Genomic DNA, 14,360 nt, shown 5'->3' with positions numbered 1-14,360 from the left:
TGGATCCCCACAAGTATATGGGACCAATATTTGGTCCCATAGATCCAAGATGGTTTCGGATCAAGTCAGGTATTTGGGGGGGTGTGATGATTTGTGACTTATGGGCATGTCCTCCTAACTTCACAATTAGTAATCTTACTCTGTTTGTGGAAGAATAGGAATCTTAGAGTAATTAGGGAGATAAGGTGAAGAAAAATGTGTAACTGGAGGACAGAAATATGTCTTGTGATGAGGTGCTCAAGTCAATCTGAGATTTATAGTTTTTTAACCACTATTTTTTCCCCAAAAAAGCCTTAAAAATTCATCCAAAATGAGAAACACAAGAAGGGGGATATAAATTAGTGATGGGCAATAACATGTGCATTTTTTACAATATTTGTGGAACACTGTTCAAAGAGTTTTTATAAATATTGCAATACTAGTAAAACTTTAGTGGAAAGTAATCCATGGGTTTCAAGGAGTCTGTGACATGGAAATATTTCCCCTCAACCTTCTATTTGCTGGGTTTTACTTCAGCTTTAGTCAGTGTCATTCGCCTTCATGTATATATTTATGTTTTGTTAAATTTTCTGGTACCTGTGGCAGTCCCTATATTCCTGACAGTGTACTTGTGGTTTATTTTTCCAATTGTCTTTCTTTTGGGATAAAAAGGTTAATATCATTTTCACAGTCTTTGAATGTTTTTTGTACGGTGAGAAGCAGACCTAATATGGGAAATGGCACAAGTATGGCCTAGTTTCTCTCTTTCTCTTTGGATATAAATTCAGACTAAAAGACTCCCTCAGAAGCCTGGATTTCTTCCCTGAGTCTGACAGGTATCCAGTTATATTACAGGTGATAGTAACAGAGACAGAGGCTCAGGACTGAAAAGAGAGTGGAACTAGAGAGAAAACTCTGCTTTCTACCCTGAAAAACACAACCTTCAATTTCTTCTTTGCCTGTTTCTCTTCTGTAATCTAAATGTTTCCTTTCAATTGAGCTGTTTCCTTCCCCTTCCCTTCATTTTCCAATCATTTTCCTGTGTAGCTCCTGACTGAACTGTGAACTAACATATCTACACTTGGTTTCCTGCTCTCACATTTCAGCAACATACAGGGAATAAAAAAACTTGTGTCCACCAGATTGAAAAGTGCCATTCACCTGTGCTATTTTTTCCATATTTGTGCTGCCAGTGCTATCAGATCCATATGTGGATGGGACTGAGATGGAAGATACATCTGTGAGAATGGCAGGGCTACCTGGCCACCCAAGGTGAATCCACTTTCCCCCTGTTAAAATATGTGCCTAAAAGCCAGGTCACTGTCTTTGGAACGGACTAAATGCAAACAAAACAATAAACTGAAAATAGCAGTGTTGACTTCCAAACGCCTATGAATGAAGAACAGCTACAGGGACATTTTTTTATCATCTTTCATCTAATTTTCTTTCCATCTGCAGATTAAGCATCTGCCAATTGCTATCTAAATGACATGGGTAATGTCCTGACTCTCAAAATCAAAATCAAAACTACCGTGGGACCAGAAAAGCTGTTGCTCTAAGCACATTTCTGCTCTTCCCTGTGTACTCCCCTCCCTACTCTTAACATATATTCCATTTCATTGTCGCTTCCTTTCAGACAGTTCATCTCCTTTCTCCCTTTGATTGCTTTACCTCAATCAATGCTAATTTTACTTTGTTCACAAACTCAGCTATGCTTTTCACTTTCTCTCGTTGTTATCACTGTACTCTATGTGAGAAATAGGAAGGAGGGATAAAAGAAAGGCTGTAGAAAGGAAGAGGAAAGGGCACAGTAAAAGCTGTTTCCCTTTCCCTGCTGTTTGAACCATACTGTCAGCTGGCTCCTAAGGCTGTGGTTGGTCTGGAAAATCAGAGGAGTTTCCTCACCCAGGAGAAAACATTTTTTTTCAGAAAAATAACATACATAGCACTGCAAGCACATATGGAAAAGTAGAACCTTCTGAAGCAAACAGTCATTTTGATACTATCAATCAAAGCCAGCATGAGGTAAATTTCTGTAGTTAATGAACTTTTATAAATAATCCTTGCCTGGTGTTATGTTTGATTGCCTTACAACAGCAGAGGGATGGATTCTCAGCCTGAGAGCTGTGATCCTGCAGAATGCTTCAGCAAGTGGGTAAATTCAATTTGGAACATGGATTTGGAAGCACTCCATTTTAACTTCTGAAAACCGAAGTGACACAATATGTATGTTTCTAAGGGGCTGCATAGATTGATCAAATAGGGACAGATGAGATGAGTCTTTCCAAATGGATGCTTTAAAAATGTGTGTGATAGAACACTGCTGTGACTAAAGCATCCAGGGATATCATCACCTAACCAATTTCCGGAAATTTACCACAGATGGTTTAAAGTCAAGAGGGATTCCTATCTTGTCTCTTTATATTCATGTCTCATTCAGACATCTCTCAGAAGCACTGGGATATTCTAGCAAAAACCGCTGCATGACTATAAAAAAATAAGTTTGGGTGTTTTTTATGACTTTTTTTAAAATGTGTGAAATTCAATAAAGCATTCAATAGACTTGAAGCCTGCTACTGCATCATGTGAAACGCTTCACTTTTAAAACTCTTAATCTGCTCAAGGATGAAGCTCAGTTTAGGTTCTGAAGTGGAGATTGTTTCTCTGTTTAAGACTTTTGTATGTCATGTGTGAGAAAAAGTAAGATCTGTCTCATTTTCATGGGTTATTCCTGGCAGTACTTACAGAATCTGATAATTTCCAGAGGCTTGGAAAGCAGACACAGTTTTCTGCACCTTAAGTCTTTGTATTCCCGGAATTACATCTTCCTTACACAAGGTGCCTCCCTTGTAAACTGTCTTAGGAAGGCTGCAGCAAATTTTGGATTCTTGGTAGTAGGGAGGAAGAGGAGAGGTATTCCCTTTTGGTTTTGTGCCGGCAATTTCGGTTCCTTGTGTTCCTTGATAAAAGAGATCAGTCAAACTGTCACAGAATTCCAGCCTTAGCATGTATTAGCACTGCTAATAGTCTATGTACTATCTGATATACAATCCCAAATCAAAATGTCACATGTGTCTGCTAAAGGGAAATAGCTCATACTACAGAGGCTTGTCACCAAATTTTTAGTGGAGGAAATTAAATATTTGCCTGTATTAACCGAAGGCTTTATAAATGCATGAAGCAACCTGAATTCACTCATTGAAGTTGAAACAGAGGAAGAAGTTGAAACAGAGGAAGAAGTTGAAACAGAGGAAGTATAAAAAGAGTTAAAATGCCCAGATATAGCAAAAAAGAAATAGGAGTTATAAAAATGATGTTATTTTAGTCAAGAAGATAGAAGGCTTTGATGATAAAATTGACCTGTTTTCTTCTCTCCATCCTCTTCCCTTTCCTCGCAACTCAAAACCAGGTGGTTAATTTTCTAGGACAGTTTGGAATGTGTTGGTATCTAAAGATCACATGCATGGATTAATATTTCGGTAGACCTTTGAAAATATAAAGAGATGTAGATATTATCTCCTATACCTTCCTGTAGCAGCTGTATAAAAAAGGGAAGAAGCAACAGCTGAGCCCCTGAACTGCTTTGCAAAGACTTGTGCTAAGACAGGTTAATAGAAGGGATTCAAAACCTGGGGCAGAGCCATGGCTCTGTGAAGACCTGATCTGGTATTTGAAAAGGCCAATATCTGCCTGACAAACTAGAGAACTCTCCAGTACCTCGTTTACACCCCACTGGGTGTGCAAACCACATACCTCCCCTTATTATGAGGATGGATTTTCCCCCTGCCACTCCACCCCAAATTTCTTTAGCCTTACTATCTCTTCCACTAGCAGGAGTTGTCCCATCTGAACCTTATAAAATGTTAAACTAAGTTAAATCCATGAGCGACAGGTGGCAGACTGAACTGGGGAATGGTGAAGCATCACAGAGCAGAAGAGAGATTCTTAGAGCTTTTGCCCTGGTTGCTAAGGAAACTGTTCCTTTTCTGTGTGTTCAAAGAGTCATTTCTAGCTAGACTGGCATCAAGATATTTGCTGGCAGACATGCCATCATTTTCAACTTATCTCCTCCTGTGTTTGCTTTCTTCTAAAGGAAAAAAAGAAAAGGGAAGGAAAGCATACAACAAAATTTAGTGGGTTTTCTTAAACACATGTGGGTTTTGATGGGATGTGACCTCAGTGTAGGGGATCTTTGCTGCTAGTTCAGCAGAACCTGCCTATAGTTGCCAAACTCTATTTGACCTCTGTTTCACCCATCTTCTGTAACACATTGCATCCTGTTAAGAGGAAAATTACCTGCAACACTAATGTCATGTGAAAGTCGAGTGTTAAGCATGATCCCCTCTTTATTCAAGCACACAAGCTTTCTCTGAATGCAATGGAATTGTTCAGCAACTTATGTAAAGTAAAACTTGCCTGTCAACTTATAGAACACTAGAAAGCTTTTTGGGGGCCCAGACTGTCAAAAATAAAGACTTCTGATGGAATTGTCAATGGTTGGATGCCTGTGGGTCAGCATTTTATGTCAACCAACAAGACCACTAGCATTGTTGTCCTTTTCATGGTGAATTTCCTCTTTTCGTGTCAGCTCATATTTTTGATAGTAGGCTGCTGGGGTGATATTTGTCTTTCTCCTTATTCTTAAAAGATCTGTTTGTCTTAATATTTGAAGTGGAGGTATTAAAATAACTAGGGTTATATATTTTGCTCTTCATAGTGAAAATATGCATTATAATGCAGTGGCTGGCAGGGGTTGGTAGTTTTCTGAGAACTTTGGGTGTGCTGCTGGACTCTCTGAGGTAAATGACAACATTCCAGTGCACAATATTTGGCATTCAGCTGCATTCAAATGTTAGTATGTTTGGCTGGGATCTGCCCAGGGAGAAACCTACTCTGAGCTTCTCTGAAAACCACAACCTTTATGAACACTACTGAATATTTCTTTCATTATTTGAAGCAATATGATTAAAGAAGGCATTAACTTGATAACAGAAATGCAAAACTTTTCCAACGTCTCTTGATCCTTGGTTTCCCTTGGAAACCTCGCTTTCAGAGATGGGTCTGTGGTTTTAAGCAACCCTAAACTAGCTTTATTTGCATATACTTGTGGGGTATGCAGTCAGGTCCCTGTGAGTGTGTGCTTAGTATCCTGAATGAGTCTACATATGTTAGAAAACCATATTTTTAATATGTACTGTTTACACAGAGAATTTAGACACAGTCAGGAATTCTTTTAGGTATGTGCTACTGGCAAGAAACACTGAGTTGTGAAACCAAACATTTCCTGAAATTGCAAATACCTCAAATGAAGCTTGCTGGGAAGGACTTTTAGGGCTGTAAAGAGAGAAAATGGGAAGATTCAGTTCAGAAAGGCATGATGCCCCTTTCCTAGTGATTAAGGCTGTCTGCTGAGATGTAGGAAACTTGCCTTCATTAGTGTTGTGTCTGATGCCAGCAAAAACTGAGCAGCAGCTTCCCAAAACATGGTCACCTTACTGCTGAGTTGGAGACTCAGGGTTTGTCTCCTGGTGGAGCTCTTTGACAACAAGAGTTTATAAACAACCCTTAACTCTAAAATGGTGATTTTTATTGTCTTGACACTAATAATTCTGAGCCAGGTTTAATGTGAATTTAATGCTAAACACCCCCTGCAGCTTGTGCTGCTGAGGACATTACTGAGTCTGTGAAAGGAGGGTCCATGTTGAAGTCTTTTCAACTCACCATAAAATCAGGACCAGCTCAGCAGAGCAGACTGAAGAGTGGCTCCCAGAATAGCTCCTGGGACACTATCCAAATTTAATGGTATGCAATCTTTTTTTCGAGTTTCGTGAAAGTGAAAAAAGATGTTCTACCTTGCTGATTCCTGCCATGTTATAGTCCGTTTCATGCTGGCTGGGAAATGCTCATTATCTTGTTGACTGTATACACAGAAGAAAATTCATAAAGGGAAAGAGTCAGGAACTAAAATGTTGGGGGCAGGGGATAGAATTCTCCTTTGTGTTTCTATTTTGACGGTTCAGTTAGGCTTTTGCATGGCTGGAACTTTCTGTATGTAGTTAGATGTTGGAGCATTTATCTTCTCCTAGATCTCCTGAATAACAAGCTTCATGGGCATTTGGTCCTTATTGCTTGTTTTCTCCCACTCTTTTGCTATAAGGAAGCCAGGATACATGTTTAGAGAGGGACAGAGTGCACAGAAGCCACGATGTGCTCAAACTGTTCAGCATCAATGATTTGGGGATCAAAATCTGGACCTCACTGACAGCACCTGTGGCTTAGATGTAGCCTTTAACTTTATGTCTGTGCTTTGTTGATATCAGGAAGCATAATCAAAATTTAAGGCAGTGTCAGACCAGTTATAGATGCTTAACTTTGAAGTCCATTTGTGGATTTATTGCTAAGACAGTTAGGACTTTTGGAAGTGCCACTGCATCTTTCAAGTCCATCCAAAATTACATTTCCATGACATTTCATAGATCTAGTAACATTTACAGTGTCATAAAAGATAAAGAATTTTAACTGTGTAAGTATGGAATCTTCCAGAATTGTTTTGAATTATACACACAAAGAAAAAGATTTTCCTTTTCAAAAAACAAATATATTTTTTGGCCATAAATTTTCTAGCTTTTCTTCCAGCGAATCTTCCTAATAATTATTTTGGCTTTGGGCTACTCCACTATTTGGGCTACTACAACACTATGTTATTGGTGTGAGGGAAGAAATCCACTGAGAATGACAGTCATTCTACACTTCGTCTCTGTTTTACAGAATATTAAATAAGATGACATTTTAAATTATTAGCTGGAGAAATTGTAAGACATGTCTTGTAAGTCATACTTAATATGCAGAACAAAAGATAAAACTTGACTTGAAAATAAATTTTCCAATAATTTTATTCAAAACTATTTGCACATGCAAATAGTTCACAGTAGTAAGGAGTTAATCATGTTTTATTATGAGTTGTAGTTGTGCGATGTATAATCAGATTACCACATTGCTCTACACAATTGCTATAAATTATACATAAAAAGGACATTTATGAAGAAATTATTGTAGGTAGAATTTTTGGTCTGAAATTTTTTATTTTGCCTCTAGTTTAAATATAATATAATAATGAGTCCAAAATACATGCTGTTCCCTTGGAAGCATCCCAATTGTTCCTGGAAGATTGGTCATCTCTATACCACTCGGAGAAGGATGGTTTTGATCCACCGTTTTATCCAAATTCATTCACTAGAAAGAACAAAACCTTATTGCTTTGAATAAGAAAAAATGGGAAGATATGGCTGATTTTGAGACATGACTGTGTACCAGTGTGTATGAGTGGAAATTTTAGGAGGCACTTGTGTCTTTGGGGAACTTAGTGCTGAGGAAGGGGTAGGAAATTTTGATTTATCATGAGACTCTCTCTTCAGTGACCCATCATCAAACAAAATTACACCTTCTTGCAATGCATTTTCCTCACTGGGGCTGATGCAGCTGAATGAAAACTCAAATCTTTTGTTAGCAGGCCAGTGTACAAGGTCATACCTTTTTTTTTTTTTACCAGTAACTTAGAAATGTTTATTCATAATCAGTAGTGCCTACTGTTTGAGACCTCTTCCACGTTGTATCCTTTCAAAATTTAAATAAATGCTACACAAATGTGGAATTGATGGGCATAATTTTCTCATACCTACATCATTCATTCAGGCATTGCAGTTGTGTGTTTGACAAGAGGACAAGCCAAAAGCTGACCTTGTTGAAAGCCAGATGGTTATCTCAAATCCCAGGATTTGAGAACTGGTCACATCAGCTTACAGCAGGGTGTTTGCAATGTACGGCTGTGGTCACTTTAGAAGACACAAACCCATACCTTTTCATTCTCTGAAAAAGATCGAAACTCTGGTTAAAGATTTAATATGAGTTACTGGAAGGCAGCAGAGATTTTAGCTTGTAGGTTAGTGTTTCATGATACATGTGTTTAAAAACACCAATCAGGAAGAGTATTTTAGTTTTCACCTCATTTCCTTCTTATGACAAAGAAACCTCCTTGATTCAGTTGGCATATTTTATTTGTCTGATTGTCTAATGGTTCCTGTCAGTAATCAGATGGGGCACACTGAATAATGAAGAGATGCAATTGTAAAGCAATCTGCAAAGCAAACTATGCAGTGAGATGTCTGTGTGAATGATTATATATTTACATTATTCCAAAGCTAAGGCTTTAGCAGTCTCCCTGTTTTCTTAGTACCTGACTATTTCATTGCTGTTAATAACACAAGAAGCAGGATCACGTAAATATGCAGAATTTTAGCATTTGAACCTAATAGGACCAATGAACCTCCAAGCCAAACATGCTATTGCAGATTGATTGACAGTGTGCAACTATTTTATACGTTGCTGGGTGAAGATCTTTAACAGTAGAAGCTGGTGAGTGTGTAAAAGTTCTAAATTATATTTACATGTGTAGTGGGTTTCTGAGGCTGGGCTTTGGTAGCGGGGGGCATATGGGGGTAGCTTCTGTTAGAAGCTGTATTATTGTTTACTTTGGTTGAACACCAGGTATCCACTGGGCCTGCACCCAAGTCCCTCCAAAAGAAAGAAGGGAGGGAAGGGGTGAAAAGAGGGAAGGAAAAAACTACTAGATCGGAGCTGCTAAGAAAGATTATTTATATTTACACAAAGATAAAAAACCACTATAAGCAATATGCATACAGAGAAGAACTAAAAATAAAGATACTTCCCCACAACCAATGATCTCCTCCCCTGATGGAACTGCCCAACCGCTCCCCACAGTTACCAGAAAAGAAGAGAGCAAGCTATCTCTTCCTCCCCTTTTTATGTTTTGGCTGATGTAACAGAGTATGGAATATCTTCCTGTTCGAGTCAGGTGACTTATCCTAGTTTCCTCCTCAGAAAAAGAAATGTTATTTAGCTACACAAACCCACTACAAGCTGCTAGAAGCTTCCCCTGTTCTGTGGAGCCAATGCCAGCTGGCTCCAGGATGGACTTTCTGCCACGGGCCAAGGCCGAGCCAATCAGGAGTAATAGCAACGACTCTGTGATAACGTATTTAATAACAGAAGGTTGTTGGGCAGAAGAAAATTCCAGCCAGGGAAGAGCGGAGTGAGAACACGGGAACAATGTAGACACCAAGATCAGTGCAGGAGGGGCAGGAGGTGCTCCAGGCACCAGAGCTGAGGCCCCCGCAGCCCGTGGTGCATCCCATGGTGGAGCAGCTGTGCCCCTGCAGCCCATGGAGGACCATTGGGGTGGAGAGACCCACCTGCAGCCCATGGAGGAGCCCATGCTGGAGCAGGTGGATGCATGAAGGAGGCTGTGACCCCGTGGGAGGCCTAGGATGGAGCAGCGTCCTGCAGGAGACCTATGGCCTGTGGAGAGGGAAGCCCACACTGGAGTAGGTTTTTTCCAGGTAGGACTCATGGCGCCTGTGGGGGACCCATGTCGGTACAGCTCATTCATGAAGCACTGCACCCCATGGAGGAGTGACTGATGGGACAGTAGTTTGAGAAGAACTGCTGCCTGAGGGATGGACTCATGCTGGAGAGGTCCATCAAGGACTGTCTCCTGTGGGAGGGACCCCACTGGAGCAGGGGAAGGACTCCTCTCCCTGAGCAGCAGCAGAAACAACAACTGACCATAACCCCCATTCCAGTCCCCCTGCACTGCTAGGGAGGAAGAGGGAGGACATAGAAGGAGGGGTGGGGGGAAGGTGTTTTTAAGACTGTTTTATTTCTCATTCTTTGGCTTTTATCCTGTTAGTAATAAATATAAGTACTACCCCCACTTTGAGTCTTGTTTTGCCTGTGAAGGTAATCAGTCACTCCCAGCACTTATCTCTACTCATGAATTCTTAGCTTTTTTTTTTCTCTCTCCTCTGTCCAGTTGCAGAGGAAGAGTGAGAGCGGCTTTAGTGGGTACCTGGTATCTGGGCAGAGTCAACCCACTACAGCATGTTCACATTTTTTAGTTATATAGGTAAATAAACCATGTTAACTGTTAATTCAAACCTAGTAATTTCTCACGTTTGCTCTCCTTTTCTCTATGGTCTGTTCAGTCACTTACTTGGCTTTATTTAAAACATAGATTTCTGATATCGCAGAGGGAGACACTGTTGTCTGTAAGTGCATAATAAAAAGGGACTCTCAGAACATCTGAGCTGTTTGGCTATTACAGTGTTGTCTAACAATCAGTGGATTAATGAAGCGAAGAATTGTCTGAGTTAAAAGCAGAGGTGGAGTCCACTTTGTCTCAATGGAATTTCCTTTTCTCTTAACACAATGACTTTAAAACTCATCAACTGTGTAACTTCAGTGGAAGTTTGAGGAGCTTGGTAACGTGATCTAATTGATTTTTTTTTTTAAATTATTTGCGCTATTTCAAACAGAATGAAAAACACGTTCAGGAGAAAATCAGCAAGGAGATAACAAACCTTCTGGATTTTAGGGTCAAGAATCTCTGCTTCTACTGTTTACACATCAGAGGCAGCAGTTTTGATGTGTCTTGAATCCAACAGAAATGGAGCGAGCTCCACAGGGAGGTCTTGTAGAAAGACTGCGGAATGGAAAGAGGAGAGACACAGTTTTGTGTAAAGCAGAAAATAAGACCAGTCTGGAGGAGGTTTCAGGGAAAAAGTGAGAACTGAGAAGTATCACTGTGTGTGTTGGGCAAGGACTCCCAGCTGCAGGTCCAGAGGATGGCAGCTGATAGTCCTTGTGGCAGAAGCGCAGCTGGCAAAATGTGTGGAGGAATTGGAACTTGAAAAGAAATAGATGTAATTTAATGTGACATTATGGTGTCCACAGGCATGTCCTTTTCCTTGCCTTACCCTGGGGCATGCCAACATTTGTCTCAAACCTGGATTTATTGGATAAAATGTAGGATTTACAGAAATCCAGCAACCTACTTGGCACCACCCACATCCTACATTCCTGAGCAATGATATTTTGGAGATCATCTCTCCAGTTTGGTGCCTGAGCTGTGCACAGCTGCAAGTGCAGTCAGCTCATGCCTGAGCAATAAATCTGGTTCATTCTCAAGGGAATTACTCCACTGCTTGTGTTCACACCTATTTGTCAAAAGGTATAATGAATAAAGGCACAATAACGTCCTGGATTGAGAATAGTTCATGAGGACAAGTGAGAGATCCCAAGGTAGAGAAGAGAATTGGTAATGGATTTTATAGCCCAAACCATTTTTGCATCAAAAACATGTTTTTTAATGTTGTCTTCCAAGTTCTGCAGGCTATAACACTGAAGACTGAGACTCATAAACTTATCACATTGCTTTAAAGCAAAGGTAAACTCTTTTTCTAGATGTTGTGACTGAATTGATTGTAGATCAAATACAGCACAGAGGTTCACTGAGGAAAACATTCTGCTCTGGTTTTCAGGTGTTTTTCTCCCTTTTCTCTCTCCAGTGTACCTGGGAGGGGGCAGTATGTTCCCAGCCAGTCTCAGGTCCACTGTGAGTGATGGAGGACTCTGGGTTGTGTTGGAGTCTCCAGGGCATCACAGTTTAATTCTAACCTCTCATTAGTGCTTAGCAAACCTCTTTCCTTGCCTTCTCCCTTTATAGAATCACAGAATGGTTTGGGTTGGAAGGGATATTAAAGATAATCTGTTCCACCTCATGCCATGGACATCTTCCACGAGACTAAGTTGCTCCAACCTGGCCTTGAACTCTTCCAGGGATGGGGCATCCACAGCTTTTTTGTGCTTCTGCACCGATTCTCTGCTCACTCAGCAGTGCTCTGCAAGAAAATACTACCTTTTTGTGTTGCACCTTTAGCTATAGAGGGTCTTCTACATATGTTGCTCATATTTATTTTCCCCAGTTACCCGGGAGGAGGAGGAGGAGGAAGGTAATTCAGAGGACAGTCTCTTTTCAGATGTGCCTTGCCAGAAACAAGAGCAGTTAGTAAGGAAGATTTGGCATCATTCCTACATTATTTACTTGCACAATGACTTTTGGAAGTGATTACTACCCAGTTTTAACAGACCTTGTAGAAACATTTTTCTGTGCAGAAGGCACTCGAGGTAACTCTGTTCCATCTTTGTGTGTAATCACATTGTTCTGGATTATTTCCATTATGTAGACCATAAATAGGTGACAAAATAAGCTGAGCATCTATACCTTCAACAAGCTTTCAAGGAGACTTCCCGATGTGAATCAAAATCAGACCTCTTTTGGTCCATATTGAGAGGATGCAATGATTGTGGAAAAAAGGAAAGCAATTTCTCCCCTCCCCCCCCTTTTCTTTAGTGTTCTAAAGCCCTACTCCAGTGCCAAAACTGGATGTAGATGAAACTGTTTTTTCTATATAGCAGGATTGGACAGTAACTTGCCTTTTATGGTATCAGATTAACCGTGCCCACAGAAGATTTTTTTTCCTTTAAGAAACTTTAGTGTCCTTGTCTTCTGCAAAAACTTTTCCCCTGCTTTAAAATATAAGCAAAACCTAACATCTGACCATTCTAAATAAAAAATTGTATTCAGAAATAGTAGTATTCAGAAAGAAACAGATGCTAAAGCCACATTCTGAATAATAAGGTAAATATCTTTACCACAGAATATGTCCACATATATCCACATTCTGGAAATGTTGTTGCAACGTGAACTCTGCAGCAACAATTGCATTATCATTCTGCAAAAGTTTAGCTTTTAGATGCATTTCTTGTATGTGGCAATTAAAGGACCCATTTCAAAACGCTTGTGAAGTTGACTTTATTACAGTATATCTTAATTTAATGAAAAATTAAATTAAAAATCAAGAAAATATCCAGTCTAAGGCCACTGTTTGTTTATTTCTCAGTGCTTTTCCTAGTTATTTGTCATCTGGAAATCAATGGGAAGGAGCATGTCAAATGAAAGGGCACATTTCCTATTATGACAAATCCATCGGATGAGGATCAAGAAAGGCCATCTGCCATTTCAGCTTTCAGAAATGGGATTTCTGTCAGTCATCATGCAACAGATGGGTACTCTCCCTTCTTTTAAAATATGATTTTTATGTTTCTTGTATTGGGATAAAGTGGATGTACTGAGAAATTGACAAGTTTGATTTAATCTCTCACAAAATGGCAAGAAATAGTCTGAAACAGGTTATTTTCTATCATATTTTGCACTGCTGATTTTTAAGAGTGGTATTGATATTCTTTCTTTAAAGTCTTCAGAGAGGGAGGCGAAACATTTCCTGAAGTATTGGTGCAGCTGTACAGCTCTATATCCTGTCAAAATTGTTATTGGTTTGGGATCATGCACTGCTGGTTACTGAGTTCTCCTCTGAAAAAAAGAGGAAAACAATATGTTTTGTCTGGAATAAATTAAAAAATTGTATTTAGTTTCTATACTCAAATTCTACAGAGATATGTTTGTTTTTACTCCTTAGTTTCTATACTCAAATTCTACAGAGATATGTTTGTTTTTACTCCTTGGTACCTCACATTTTCTAGCCGTACATAATATTGTGTGGATTTCTAAAGGTAAATAAATAAAAATACAGTTTCAAAGAATCAACGTAAAAAACTCCCCTTTCCAGATTTTCTTTTTTTTCTCATGTCCTTCTGTGAGAAAAAAAAAAAATTACGCTAACGTCTTTTACTTAACGGTGAAATACATTAGTGCCAAAGTAATTAAATTTAACACTGACCACTAATTTCTCCCACAAATTCACAAATTCAGAAAAAATCCTTTGACTCATGAAAAAAAAATATCTGAGAACATTTCTCAGTGTTTCAGATACACATAAATTGATAAAATATATGATATTATACAAATTATTTCTATAATTTCATGATCATGTTTACAGGTAATAAAAATGTATGAATATCTTAGTGCAAAACTGCCATTCTATATTTAGTAATTTAAAAAAATCACTGAAATACATGATAGGTTTTAAAGTAATGTCAAGAAATTTAGTCGTCTGGGTCTATTGTACAGTTTTAAGAAAAATAGGAATTATCATTTGAAGACTCATTTTCAGGAAAGGGATTTGAAGACTCATTTTCAGATGTTTTGAGTGGGAAACCTGAAGAATTTTGCTTTGTGGTCTGACTGTTACAATTTCCCACGAACACATAACCATAGTCAATCCTCTTGGATTGTCCAACTTCAGAGCAAAGGGACAAACCTGTAATGGTCTGAAATTTAAGACTGGCCTCAGCTGTGCTACAGCACTGATTAAAAATGCTTCATTTCCCAACAGAGGTGTATCAAAACTAGAGGAAAAGAAGCTCAGGTTCTGTAAATCCAGGGGACTCTCAATCTATGTTTCCATTTTGACTTGACAGGGAAATATTTTCTTTGTGTCTTTCTATAGTTTTCAGCCTAGAGCGGGTCCTCCTTGCTTGAGTTTTGGTGTTCCTGTAACTGTAAA

The sequence above is a fragment of the Lepidothrix coronata genome, unplaced genomic scaffold, assembly GCF_001604755.1.
Source record: "Lepidothrix coronata isolate B3197 unplaced genomic scaffold, Lepidothrix_coronata-1.0 Scaffold14, whole genome shotgun sequence".
Lineage (NCBI taxonomy): Eukaryota > Metazoa > Chordata > Aves > Passeriformes > Pipridae > Lepidothrix > Lepidothrix coronata.
The sequence above is the reverse complement of the archived record's forward strand: the minus strand, read 5'-3'. Positions refer to the sequence as shown.